This window comes from Acipenser ruthenus, chromosome 4, assembly GCF_902713425.1.
Source record: "Acipenser ruthenus chromosome 4, fAciRut3.2 maternal haplotype, whole genome shotgun sequence".
Taxonomy (NCBI): domain Eukaryota; kingdom Metazoa; phylum Chordata; class Actinopteri; order Acipenseriformes; family Acipenseridae; genus Acipenser; species Acipenser ruthenus.
Window position 1 is genome coordinate 37,892,481 of NC_081192.1, and position 15,497 is coordinate 37,907,977.

The window sequence follows — 15,497 nt, forward strand, 5'->3', positions numbered from 1 at the left end:
AACATTTCAGCTTATTTCCCTAGTAGTTGATTTCCCTTTGGTTCATATATGCATTTTCTACACTGCTATTTCATGCCTTGGTTGATTAATAAAATAGACAAACAAACTTACTGACAGGCCTTTGAGGCAAATCCAGTGCCAATAAACAGGAGCCAAGGGGAAAGTGTTCTTCTTACAAAGTGTTCACCAGTTCTGTAATGGAATTTGTTTTGTTATAATCCAGCAAACAACATTTTGACCACAGGAATCTATGAATTGGAATTAGTATAAAGGCACATTTTTTTATTTATTTTTTGTTACCCAAAATCCAAGAAACTGACAGAAAGTAATATGTAGATAGGATTGTCAGTTGTACAGTTGTCAGGATGTGAGTGGTGTGGGTAATGATCCAATGTCAACAACAATGGGTGTATTTACAAAAGGTTGTGGGTTTTTAATTCAATAAAGTATTCCCCTCTACCGGCAATGGTATTGGGGAAATTCCAGTGGGCTTTAGGTCCCCAAAACAATAAAAACAAACAATAAATCCAGTTCCAGGCTGCAGTGCCTGTGCTCTTTGGTGCTGTATCAGGTTCAGGTTGGTGGTAGTGCAGGTGCTCCATGGTGCTGTATCAGGTTCAGGTGGGTGGTAGTGCAGGTGCTCCGTGGTGTTGTATCAGGTTCAGGTGGGGTGGTAGTGCAGGTGCTCCGTGGTGCTGTATCAGGTTCAGGTGGGGTGGTAGTGCAGGAGCTCTATGGTGTTGTATCAGGTTCAGGTGGGGTGGTAGTGCAAGTGCTCCGTGGTGCTGTATCAGGTTCAGGTGGGTGGTAGTGCAGGTGCTCCGTGGTGCTGTATCAGGTTCAGGTGGGGTGGTAGTGCAGGTGCTCCGTGATGCTGTATCAGGTTCAGGTGGGGTGGTAGTGCAGGTGCTCCGTGGTGCTGTATCAGGTTCAGGTGGGGTGGTAGTGCAGGTGCTCCGTGGTGCTGTATCAGGTTCAGGTTGGTGGTAGTGCAGGTGCTCCATGGTGCTGTATCAGGTTCAGGTGGGGTGGTAGTGCAGGTGCTCCGTGGTGCTGTATCAGGTTCAGGTGGGGTGGTAGTGCAGGTGCTCCGTGGTGCTGTATCAGGTTCAGGTTGGTGGTAGTGCAGGTGCTCCATGGTGCTGTATCAGGTTCAGGTGGGGTGGTAGTGCAGGTGCTCCGTGGTGCTGTATCAGGTTCAGGTGGGTGGTAGTGCAGGTGCTCCGTGGTGCTGTATCAGGTTCAGGTGGGGTGGTAGTGCAGGTGCTCCGGGTTGTAGTGCAGTCGCTTCAGCTCCTGTGGTGTCTGTCTGCACAAAATACACAAAACACAACAACAACGCTCCAGCATTGTTACTGTTTCAGCGTAAGGGCCCATACTCACGTAGCTGCGTCCCATTTGTATTGCTAAACTCCTACCTATGATTCCCTCCTACCATCGAGTCGGCCCGTCCCTGTGAAGGGTCCAACCTTTTGCCACCAACCTTACTTAGCTCTATAAATGGTGGCACAGAATAAGATGCACCGGGTTTTGCAGGGAACAAAGACACAGTTTATTTGCTATTTACAGGCTCCTCTGCTCCCAGCTCACTGGTATCCCCAGGAATGGGTCTCTTTGGTGAGGTATAAAAAGGAAACAATCTGAAAGACCACAGTTAAAAACACAACACTCCCATCTGTACACCTGATCTCACTGCCTGTCTTCAAGCCCCAACCAGAGGATCCAGGCAAGGCAGGTCCCTATATACTCAGAAGTTCCACCTCTACAATCAGCCTGAACCAATAGACTACCAATAGGGGTCCTTACCAACATGGCCCAGCAGGGAGAGGTACCTCCTTGTATCTACCTTACCTGACCTCACAAAGATGACTGTCTTAAAGGGCTATCTCCACCATCCATGTGAGAGGAGCCTGCAGTTGACATCAGCACCACCTATAGGTGGGAAGCCGGACATGCTTCAGTACCTTCACCCTTATACAAGCGCCTTTCCAGGTCAGGAGGCAGATTTACAGTTCAGATTCATTCTCTCCCGTTCACAACAGTATATTGAGTTATACTGTCAATGATTCAATTCTAGGAGCTGGTAGCTAGTGTGGGTGGCATTTAGGTAGACTCTTTCCTGTATATATTTCATAAAACCAGAATCTACTGTGCTGAAGCTTTCCCAATTTCCCTTTAAACGATTGAATTGACATGGATGGAGACTGACTTACCCTCACAACAACATCCCCTGGGATTTATTGAACTGTAAGTGATTGGTCCCCAGATTCCACTGAAGAAGGCACATGCCAGCTGTAGAATATTTAATAATTAAAATGTTGCCCACCCCCTTGTTGGCTAGGTAGTATGAGATAGATGAGAGAATTCAAAACAGGTATTTCATTGTAATTACCCCTGGATAGGGCAATAGTTTATTTACACAAAATAAAAGTTAACAAAACATGCAGGGTCAGGGCGTGAGGATTAATCAAAACACAAAACAGGATCTGCCTCTCCCTCGCTCCTCAGTTACAAGTCCCGTCTGTAATAGGGCCAAAGAATAAACACCAATGGTTAATCTTTATAATCCTCCCCTCCACATCTCACTGTCTCTCCCGTTCATAAATCCGAACACCAGCCCCAAAGTACAACAATGCAGTTCCATTTGTACTCACAACCCCGCCCCTGAGATCAGTGAAACACCCATCTGCAAACGGCAGGTTTTTTTAATAAACACTTAACCTGAGTGACCGGGTTTAGCGTACCTGCACACAAAGATGGCGTCCCGGAAAAACATGACTTCCGTCACAGTTACGTGATCTTTGCAAGGGGATTTATCCCATCACAGATACTTTCTATCATCATCCTGCATTCCATGACTAATACATTTGGTGTTATTCATTGTTTTTGTGGGTAACTTTTTAAATCTTTTATTATTCAAAATCTCTAATTACCAGGAATTTAGACCACAAGAATCTTTATTTGTTTTTTTTTTTTTTTTTTTTTTTACAGAAAATATGATATTTCAATTTCAAATATGTTTTATGACGTTAAACTGCTGGCAACATTTGATGTTACATTATTTGATCTCCCACATCTGAACCCCCATCATTTTAACTATTTGAATCATTAAGAGACTGTGGAATTGAAAAGCATGAGAATTTATTTATCAGTTATAAAGCAATTCATTTGAAAGGATAATAGCAAACTTGATAAAGCGAGAGCAATACTGAGCTTCTTTGAATCTATATGCCAGTAACTTATAATGGAATTATCTTTATAATCTGCAACATCTAGATTTTTAGTAGGACCCGTTATGAAAGTTTACCATGGTGAATTTATCATAGTGTTTTCACACTTTTCCCATGGTTTTCCTACGGTTTTAACATACTTTCACTGTGCTTTACTATTCTGGACCATGGGAATACCATGATATAACATAATAGATGTTTCTAAGAAATGTTTACTATAGTACACCATGTTTAACCATGGTCCAGTATAGTAAAGCTCAGCGAGAGCATGTTAAAACAGCAGGAAACCATGGGAAAAGTAAAGTAAAACCATGAGAAAAGTGCAAAAACACTGTGATAAATTCACCATGGTAAACTTTCATAAGGGACATCACTGCTGTTTTACTTGTATTGTAACACTTGCAATGTATTTGCTTACGATTGTAAGTCGCCCTGGATAAGGGCGTCTGCTAAGAAATAAATAATAATAATAATGATACAAACTGGAAGCATATTAGCTAATTAAAATAGTGTTGTCTAAAAGAAATATGAAAATCTGCTCAAAATCATTTATTTATTATTATTTTATTTGTTTATGGTAACTAATTCCAGTTTATACAGTATATAACAGATACAGCTTGGCTCAGCATGTGACAACAACCACAGGTATTATCGCACAAAACAGCATGGCCTAATAGAATATTATAACTTGCATATATGAAATCAACCAATCGCCATTAATGATTTCTCAAAATTCCAGTAAATCTTACCCTGTGTACAAATGTTATTCCGTGCTTAGAATGAAGCAAAATGTTAACTTTTTTATGTTTAATAGTAGCTTCTTAATACTGATCTGTTTTTGTGATTTATAATAAGGTGTAAGGTATGTTATTGTAAAAAACATAATTTCAAACATCTTACTTTGTGGTCCTCTCGTCCAAACATGAAAGACAAATCTCATACAATAAAGCCCATTACACACTGGTGCTCCTACCCGGTTTCTGGCTATCCGGGTCACAATCCTGCGTAGTGTAAAACCACGTAACTAGGCTATACATGGATTGACCCGGGCTGGCAGCGACACACCTCAGGATGTGGGTCGACACGCTTTGACCCAGGTCGAGCGAGACAAAATGCATGATGGGTGTTCGAAAGCAGATGAAGTAACAAACAGCAACACCTGTATGGGCAGCAGTGTGGAGTAGTGGTTAGGGCTCTGGACTCCTGACCGGAAGGTCGTGGGTTCAATCCCAAGTGGGGGACACTGCTGCTGTACCTAGATTGCTCCAGTAAAAACCCAACTGTATAAATGGGTAATTGTATGTAAAAAAATGTGTAAGGGGGGCTCCCAAGTGGCGCATCCAGTAAAAGCACTCGCTAGAGTGCAGGATGCGCTCTATAGCCTGGACGTCGCGAGTTCGAGTCCAGGCTATTCCACAGCCGACCGTGGATGGGAGCTTTCAGGGGGCGGCGCTCAATTGGCCGAGCATCGCCCGGGGGGAGGGAGGGTTAGGTCGGCCAGGGTGTCCTCGGCTCACCGCGCACCAGCGACCCTTGTAGTCTGGCCGGGCGCCTGCGGGCTTGCCTGTAAGCCGCCCAGAGCTGCGTTGTCCTCCGATGCTGTAGCTCTGAGGCGGCTGCACGGTGAGTTCGCAGAGTGTAAAGAAGTGGGCGGCTAACAGCACACGCGTCGGAGGACAGCGTGTGTTCATCTTCGCCCCTCCCGAGTCAGTGCAGGGGTGGTAGCGGTGAGCTGAGCCTAAAAAATAATTGGGCATTTCAAATTGGGGAGAAAATAATAAAAACTAATTGGCAACGACTAAATGTTAAAAGAAAAAAAAAAAATGTGTAAAAAATAATGTGATTATCTTGTAACAATTGTAAGTCGCCCTGGATAAGGGTGTCTGGTAAGAAATAAATAATAATAATAATAATAATAATAATAATAATAATAATAATAATAATGAAGGTTTCACTTCCGCAGGAACATTTCTGTTTAGCCATATTTCTGTTGATTGAGACACACCATAAACCAGATTGTAGCAGGGATGAAGAAACACTTGCTCTAATCAACAGAGAACAGATGAAAGGGTGGTCATGTGAACGTTGCTGCATTGTGTACTTGCTTCTGTCATCCAGGTCGACCCTGCTTCTTCAAAAAGTGTGAAATCATATAGCCGACCTGTGATCCGGGTAGGGTCTGACCCGGATAGAGTATGCCGGTGTGAAAGGGGCTATAGAGACACCTACACATCATTTAACTTTTCATACAACATGTGAAAAAGTTATTCTGATGTTGTACAAGCACCAGCAGCTGGTTATGATCTTAATCACTTCCTTCTTAATTGCCTGAGGCTGCCGTGGACAGATTATTGGGTCCATTTATCTGCTCCTCTTGAAAGCACTAGATTTTATTGCTACATGTTTTGACCTTTTGTGGACTTGCAAGTTTTTCATGTAAAGCACCTCACATACATGCTACTCCACCTTGTCATAACCTATTTTTACAACTTCCCCAAAGTGTAGTAGTGGTAACAGGCAACCTACAACATCTACAGTTGTATCATCAGCTCAGTCTCCTATAATCTCACAAGCAAGTAATTTGCCTTTTTACACCCAGGAACTCAAGAGAGGATATAGGCAAGCTACCAGCCACTGGAGGACAAAGGCTAGCTCACTAGGTGCCTGGCCGGTAGGCTCCGCTGTAGCACGATGAGGAGAAACAGTCCCTGCTGGTTTTGCCTTCCTAACCCTCAGGAGTGCAAGAGCCAATGCATCGCTCCCTCTGGATTCACCAGCGAAGGCCAATGACTTTGCACAGCCAGGACGCTCCCCTGACTATATGACTCAGCTTGTATATCACCATGCTTTTACCCTAAACAAAGTTTTTAATAAGTAACTTTTGTCAGTTTTGTAAAGTTATGGATGAAGGCAGAAGGCTCATTGAATTACTCAAATCTGGTATCATGAAGAGATCATTTTGTTGTAAATGAATACACATTTCACATTAGTTTAACAGAAATGTAATTGATTGATTCCCTATTTGCATGGATCTGTTTAGCATAAAGCTAACTCTGCATATCAGTTCAATACATCTTATGGAACTAATAATTGTAAATAGAAAACCACGGAGCAGTGCACAATATGCCAGGTAAAGCTGGGTAGTTATAAAACCGCAGGGATTCAATTCAGGGCTACATACAGGTGGTTTTCATTTACGTTTCATGAGTTCAGTAGGATGACATTGCTATTATAAAGTGACCTAAGTTGGGTCTTAAAAATTGCATTCAGATGGCTTTGGATATAGCCTGGCCAAGTTATAAGAACAAAAAAGGCCACTAGGTTATTTAATTTAGTAAAACTGAAATTAAATGGTATTATATAGAAAATATAATTATTTTTGGAATATTTTTCATATGAATCCAACAGTGGTAGTTTCTTTAGCAAATGTTACATTATTGCTATCATTATTATTATTATTATTTCTATTTTTTATTATTATTGCTATTTTTTAATATTACTTTATTCCCTGTAGGGAGGTCCTTTGCAAGATTTTTTTATATGGCAGCTGATATATTTTAACACTCCATTATTACAATATTTAAGTCCAGGAAATCTCCTGGTTTACAGTAGTGTTACACATTAGCGAACATTTATATTACTACCAGATTCAGAAAATACCATTTATCAATAATACTGCATTCCTATAGCAAACCAGTTTAATATAATCAATGGTTTACATTGTGTAGACAAGGAAACTGGAGACATGTTGTATTAACAACTGATAAATCCTCTAACTGCAGTGCAAATGCCACTTGAATTAATGGTATGGTAGAGAAGCGGTAGGAGACAACAGAGTTGAAAGGACACAGTTTAGCAAGAGATGGCAGTCTGTGAAAATAAAACAAAGTCAAAAAGGCATTCACGTTCTTGCTCGTAACTGTCTAATGTAGAAATGTTATCAACAATCTGTGAACTTTTTGTTCTCCATTTTGTCTTTGTCTCTGTAGCCTGGCAATGAAACATACAGTGCTCCCCCTTTATAAGGCGGCCATTTATACTGCGAAACAGATTATAAGGTGACACGGTCATGGCTCCCATTTGCCCCATAATGCCATTACAGTAACACTAGTATTCTCGTTATAAGGCAGCACACAAATAATGGTGGCTCTCAACTACAGCGTTATAATGGGGGAGCACTGTATCATAATTATAATAAGTGTGCAGCAGTGAGGAGTAGTGGTTAGGGCTCTGGACTCTTGACCGGAGGGTCATGGGTTCAATCCCAGGTGGGGGACACTACTGCTGTACCCCTGAGCAAGGTATTTTACCTAGATTGCTCCAGTAAAAACCCAACTGTATAAATGGGTAATTGTATGTAAAAATAATGTGTAAAAAAAAATATGTAATTGTATGTAACAATAATGTGATATCATGTAACAATTGTAAGTTGCACTGGATAAGGGCGTCTGCTAAGAAATAATCTTGCACGGCCACAAGCAGATTTCTATATCTAATCGGCTCCACTTCATAAACAGACAGCATCTGTTGCTCCAAAACTTTTTATCTAACATTTGGTTGCATACTGTAGTGCTGTGTCTTTATCTTGGACAAACATATTTAACGTGTTAAAACGAAAAATTAAATATTTCCTTGCATAGCTTTCAGAGTCAGATGATTTCTTGGTTCAATATACATGTTTATTCAAGTAACACATAATAATTTCTGCTATACAGTTGAAAAATAGAGAGAAGCATTCATAATGCATTGAATGCTATTCAGCTCTGGCTCCTTTGTCCTCCAGAGGCCTAGCTCAGTAACATCTGCTCTCAAGTTCCTGGGTGTAAAAGAGGAAGCTGGCTTGGTCGTGGGATTGGAGGACATGGTCCATAGGGATATAGTCATGTGGGGAATTGCTGCGGTGAGGGGAAAAAATAATTGGACATTCTAAATTGAGGAGAAAAATCGAAGGTAAAATAATTGGGCACCTGGGATTGAACCCACGACCCTCCGGTCAAGATTTCAGAGCCCTAACCACTACTCCACACTGCTGCCCTACAGTGGGAGTCGTACAGGGACTTTGTTGAGAGTCCCGAAAGTAATTTGGATATTCCACTCTATTAAGACCAGGGTTGCAAATCGTTTTGAAAACTGGTGCTAAACTGTTTTGAAAGTTTAACACCAGAAAGCCTATTGGTGTTAAATTATCAAACCTCACCCTAATCAAGCCCCCCTCCCCCCGCTGTTTGCAACCAGTTTCTGCAATTAAACTTCCTACACGACACAAACCTTCTCTCCTGTGTATGTGGATGAGTGTGGGTGGGTCATGTGAGTAGCCCAGACCCAATGAGAAGCTATCAACATCTATGGTTGCTAAATTACTGCCGCCTGAATTTTATGTTGCTGGTGTTATATGAGGGACCCTGGTGCTAGAATCTAGTGCCTTAGCGCCATATTTGTACCCTGGATCAAGACCATGTCTAGTTTAGCGCTCAAAGTTCAAGTAACAATATACAATTCAGAAATAAAATTAACTACAAGCCTCTTACATCCCTATCCTCACCTTTATATACAGATGTTTCTTTTAAATAAGGTGCCAGGTTTGGACACTGCTGTACTGCTAAAGCAAGTTACTGTATTGTTATGCTAATATCTGTGAGCAATGAGCAATGAACATTTTTTTTTTTTTTTAATTTAGTCGTCGCCAATTATTTTACCCCGGTTTTCACCCCAATTTAGCATGCCCAATTATTATCTGTATCCTGGGCTCACCGCTTCCAACCCCCCCGCCGACTCTGGAAATGGTGGCTGGAACACACGTCCTCCGAAACGTGCTCCTGCCAAGCCGTCATTTTTCGCACTGCAGATCCACAGCAATGCCACCAGACCTATAGTGCCGGAGGACAACACAGATCTGGCGGCTCCACTGCAGAGCCACAGGCGCCGTATCGGCCACAGGGGTCGCTGATGCGCGGTGAGCCGTGGATTCCCCTGCCGACCTAAGCCCTCCCTACCCGGGCAACGCTCAGCCAATTGTGCGCCGCCCCCTAGGAACTCCCGGTCACAGTCGGCTGTGACACAGCCTGGATTCGAACCTGCGATCTCCAGGCTATAGGGAACATCCTGCACTCCGCGCGGAGCGCCTTTACTGGATGTGCCACTTGGGAGTCCAGCAATGAACATCTTGATAAACTATTCATCATGAATGTTATGAAATTGTCTCAAATATCCCACAAAAGCAAAAGAGTTCATGAACTAAATTCATTATATTGACAACTTATTGGCAAACTGATTTAAAAAATAGATAAAGACAGATGGAAAAGACAGTATTACAAAATGATGTAAATATAACACTGTAATAATAATGCCGAGAGTAATAATGTAATAACATTTCATGTTTATGGTATTTCTATAAAGTTCAAATATTTGATGCATCATGCTCAATGTTCAAAATGGTTCCTTTTTCAATCAAGAGCTGAAAAAAAAAAAACATCATGTTACAATTATCATCTTGTATTGTTCTTGGCTAGAAATGGAAAGTAAAGTTTCCAAAACAGGCATAATCAATCACACCTTTCTTTTCATTCTGGACTCTGAGATAGTAAGTAGAAAAGCTTTTGTTATGATGTGAACTAAACAAAAATATAAAGCACTACCAAATGTAAAAATCTCAAGTGGGTTCTTTTATAAAACATCTTTAAAACACTGAACACTCTTGTAAGATTTCAAACCTCACCAATGTGTATTTAAAAATGCCCGGAAGATATTAGGAATAATCAGACACCAACACAATTGTAATCAACAACACAAGCTGTATTACTTAACTTGTAAGATGCAATTCATGATACACTGTTTTTACCAAAAAAAAGTACAGTTTGTACCCCAAATGTAATCAGTTGGGCCACATAGCTAGGTTTTGTAAGCAGGACGAGCCTATGCAATGCAACATGGGGGATTATTTTTGTGGTAGCATTGTCATTCCCGGGAAACTAGAAGAAGTCCATATTTAGCTGAAGTATATGTAAACGAAACTAAGGCTACAGCTCTCATTAACACAGGCAGTGCAATTATCCTAGTAGCAGCCGATTTAGTGCCTACTACCCAATTAGATCATAATTGCAGTACAGGGATTATTTGCATACACGGGGATATAAAACCATACCCCACCACTCGAGTAAATATCGCCTTTCGAGGGTGTTCGCATGACATAAGAGTGGGGGTGGTTAAAACACTACCTCACCAAATAATCCTTGGAAGATATTATCCAGGGCTTCAAAACGTGGTCAAATTAAATGGGCAATTGGCTAGCCCCAAGTCAAACGACAGAGTGGACAATACCACTGCTGAGAGTTTTCTGACATTATTTCCATTTACGGATGAAGGATTGTTTTAGGGGCCAACGCCCAACAAAGAAAAACTTAAGTCATGCCGACAGCGGCGTTTAGAAAAACTGAACAGATCCCAAAATGTACCGGTCTTAGTGGGGGAACGGGAAAAAAGAGCAGGGAAAGGAGTAAGCACGCAGTGTTCTTCCCATGAGATAACCGAGGAGACGGGGGAGGAAATAATTGAGATGGACAATAGTGGTGAACAGGAACCATGGTTTGAACCTTTCTCCCTCGGCTAGGAATTTCAGTTGGGATCAAGCTCAAGATCGTACATTAATAAATGTTCGTGAGAAAGTAGTGTGTGTGTGTGAATGGTGTGCCAGTAAAGGTTGCTCTTGCCAATCCTCGAGAACATTTTATTGTTAAAAAGGACTTGTTGTATAGTAGAGCAGTTGTTGAAGTTAGCGCACAATCATTTATTTGGTTCCCACGTTGCAAAGAATTACTAAAAGGTTTTATTGGTTAGGGATTAAAAAAAACGTTGACCATTTTTGCAAATCCTGTCCTGAATGCCAAAGAGCCAGCCCTCGACCCCACATCAGAGAGAGAGAGAGAGAGAGAGAGAGAGAGAGAGAGAGAGAGAGAGAGAGAGAGAGAGAGAGAGAGAATGTTTTGATATCGTCAACCAACTAAGGTTATCTAATCACCTCAATTTGGCTTTAGGTGACTAAAGCATAATGGCAGCCAAATAAAGAAAGAAGGACGTAAGGAAGTTGTTTTTTTGTTTTTTTTTTACAAAAAGTCAAAGTGTAAGTAGGAAGATGTTATTAAAGTAATAAACACAATTGATAATGATTCTCATAGCAAATGTAAAAATAATTTACTAATGAAGTTAGCAGTCATACTTTCTTTCTAAACAGCATACATCAATTTATCATTTTATCAGGCAAATGAAGCAGTGCAGCCTGGTAAAAGCAGTACAGTGGCAGGTGGAGCAACAGGGTCGCAGGTGAGGTCTGTAATGGCTTAGTGATTATAACAGTGAAAGTGTTAGACTCAGTTTTGAGATATGTTATTGTTTGAGGCACATTGTGATATGATAGTAGGCTAATGCTGTATAGTAATACTCAGCAAATAAAGTTAGCATAGCCATATATTCTCTCTCTGTATGGCATGCATCAATTTATTATTTTATCAGGTGAATGAAGCAATGCACCCAGGTACGAGCAGCAGCACAGACACAGGAGAGGCAGGCAGAGCACGTAAGCTTGCATGTGCTCATGCTTGTAGCGCCAGGGGTATTGGTAGCTTACAGTAAGGCTGGGATAGGTTATAATTCAGGTTATTAGTAATTCTATAGCAGGGATGTCAAACCAGCTTCCAGGAGGGACACTTTATCATAGTGTTTTGAGTGTATACCAGCCAACTTCATGTCAATCAGATTGTCCTCGATTCATGTCCAGCATTCATTTCAAGTCACCAGATGTGACCATTTAACAGCTGTCTCCTAAAAAAAATTTTCCCGGGTGGGCATGCCCCCGAACCCCCCTAGCAACCGCGACTCCGCCCCCCTAAATAATTGTGTCCCCACCAATGTTCAAACCAAACCTACGCCCTTGGTCCTTCCCCTCTCAGGTGCTGTTCACGTCTGAACAGTCACAGACCTGACGGTGCGCTTCAGTTCTGTGAACGTCCTTTCACGGGCTAACAATAGAACATTAACAGAACATAAACAACCAATCACAGAACACTCACACACATAAACAGAACACGCAGTCCAGTGGCCACGCCCCCCCTGCTCGTGCCACAGTTATGACTGAGAGCTCTCAGCTGTCAGTGTCATGCACAGCAACACAACACAAACGCTCACCGTTAAAATATCTTGTCTTTAACCCAGGATTTGCATATCACAGTAAAGCAGACGCGAGTGAACACTATCCCTTATGAGAAGTGGGTAAATGCTATATTGCCCAAATTAAAAGTGGTTAAACGCCGTTTACCTGCATATACCCTTGACTACACCACTGGATCCACTTCTAAATCCCACTTATTTTTTCTCTGTTTTTGGAATATGGTTTAAATCAACATGTGTCACATGATTAGGTTATAACGCGCCCCCGTTGTAGTGTGGAATCAGTTATAACACGGTAGGGTCATGTCTCCCTTTTGCTCCACAATGCCATTACAGTAGCCCTTTTATACTCGTTATAAGGCGGAACACAAATAGCAGTCTTGTAACTATGGCTCCCCACTATAGCATTATAAAGGGTGAGTACTGTACTCATTTCAGCCAGTGTGCAATTAGTTTCTCCACTTTCTCTGCATAAAGAATCAAAGCAAGAAATGTTTTAAACATATGCACTCAAGTTTATGCATGCAACACTTCTACAGACCAGTTCTCTGCTGGATCACTGGGTTTTTCAAGACTTGAGGATGGCACTAAACTGCATTTTTACAGCCAGAACACTTTTCCACTTACTGACTCCTGAGGCTTTAGTCCTAAAGCCAGCTGCATGTCAAGGAACACGTGGTGATTGACTGGTGCAGCAAAAAGTTTGTACAATTTCTCAATCACACTGAAAAACCCTACAGCAGTATGATTGACTTTACAACTATCTATGAGAGCAAGATTGATTTTATGGACCATGCAATGTACATAAACTGCTGATGGGTGTCTGTTTACCGATGTTCTTGAATTCTGGAAATCAATCAACACCATGTTGTTTTTGGAAGCTAAATTCAGTAAATGTGCAAAAATACAAACATTCCAATTGCTATCATCATTTAATGATCTTTAGTTTACGCATGCAGCGTTATTATGCTGATTAAAGAAGGAAAAAATTAAGTTTTTGTGCTGGCGCCAGGACGCTCAACAATTTCAAGTTGAGAAAAAGAATAAGCAGTGCTAGCTCTGTGTTTTTGGTATCCAAGATGGAAGAGACACCATCACAGCATGAGGTGGAATTTGGCAATCCGCAGACAATGAAAGGAACACTTCATGCCACAGGACTAGAGATTTTTGCAGAAGGTTGACAATAACATATGGTACAAAACACAGAGAACTGCTCAAGAGTGCCGAAAACAGTTCAAAGATGTCTGGCGGAGAAGCAAACACAAATGATCATTTGTTTGCCAGGCTGCAAAGTGGGGGCCCCTGTGTCTGTCGTTATAAACAAGCAACGTGACAATTCAGTTTTGGGATTAAGATTCAACAGAGTAAAAACCAAAAACATATTTTTGCATTTTTTATTAGTATTTAATCGTAATGTTTATACTTGTATTGCTTTTGTTATTTATCATTTTTTGATGCTTTTGATCTGCCTGTGACTAAATACATAACCTTTACAGTGAATAAAAATAATATATAAAATATGGTTTAACTACAATATATAATGGTAATTAAACCATATATATGCGTGTGTGTATGTATAATATGGTTTACATATTTACCCGTAGCTCAGTTTTTATTTGCAACATTGAAAAACCTGAACCAAATTAGAGTACATTTTTACTCTTTTTGTCTCTTTATACTGACACACAACCGATAGTGCTGTTGTTTTGTAGTTTTTAACGTATATTAATAACATTTATTATTATAATCCAGGGCTTATAATGGAACGTGAAACAAGCAATGCGATTGGTCGAGCGAGGTTCCAACTGTCCGTATATTGGATGGATAAGGACAGTTGGAGCCTTGCCACATATTCTAAATCACTGCGCTGCCTCACAGAATTTAAACTAAGTATCGGTAGCCATCTTGCTTACACTCACTTAGAGATGTACAGCTCTACCATGAAACTGATTGACCAATTACCTGCAAAAAATCCCAAAGTAGTAACAAGACATGCCAATTTGGATGAAGAACAATTACAGTGCCTTGCATAAGTATTCACCCCCCTTGGACTTTTCTACATTTTGTAGTGTTACAACCTGGAATTAAAATGGATTTAATTAGGATTTTTTGTCACCGAGCAACACAAAATAGTCCATAATGTCAAAGTGGGAAAAAAAATCTACATATTTTTCAAAATTATTTACAAATGAAAAACTGAAAAGTCTTGATTGCATAAGTATTCACCCCCTTTGCTGTGACACCCCTAAATAAGCTCTGGTGCAACCAATTGCCTTCAGAAGTCACATAATTAGTTGAATGGAGTCCACCTGTGTGCAATCAAAGTGTCACATGATCTCAGATTAAATACACCTGTTTCTAGAAGGCCCCAGAGTTTGTTAGAGAGCATATCTAAACAAACAGCATCATGAAGACCAAGGAGCTATCAAAACAAGTCTGGGATAAAGTTCTGGAGAAGCACCAATCAGGGTTGGGTTATAAAAAAATATCCCAAACTTTGAACATCCCCCAGAGCACCGTTAAATCCATTTTTTAAAAATGGAAAGAATATGGCACAACCGCAACTCTGCCGAGAGAAGACTGTCCACCAAAACTCAGTGACCAGGTAAGGAGGGCATTAGTCAGAGAAGCAACCAAGAGGCCAATGGTAACTCTGAAGGAGCTGGAGAGATCTCTGGCACTGCTCTGGCCTGGTTCTCCTCCTACCTCTCCAACCACACTTACCAGGTAACCTGGCGTGGAGCAACCTCCACACCTCGCCCTCTCTTAACAGGAGTCCCCCAAGGGTCAGTCTTGGGTCCTCTCCTGTTCTCTCTCTACACCCGCTCCCTGGGCCCCCTCATCGCATCCTATGGTTTCTCATACCATTTCTATGCTGATGATGCTCAGATTTTCCTCTCCTTCCCCACCTCTGACTCCACCATCCCCTCCCGTATCTCTACCTGTCTGTCTGCTATTTCCTCCTGGATGCACTTGCATCACCTCAAACTCAACCTCTCTAAATCTGACCTCCTTTTCTTTCCCTCCTCCTCCTCCCCCTCCTCTGATCTCTCTATCTCTGTTCCTCTGGAATCTACCACACTCTCTCCCTCTGCTAAGAACCTCGGA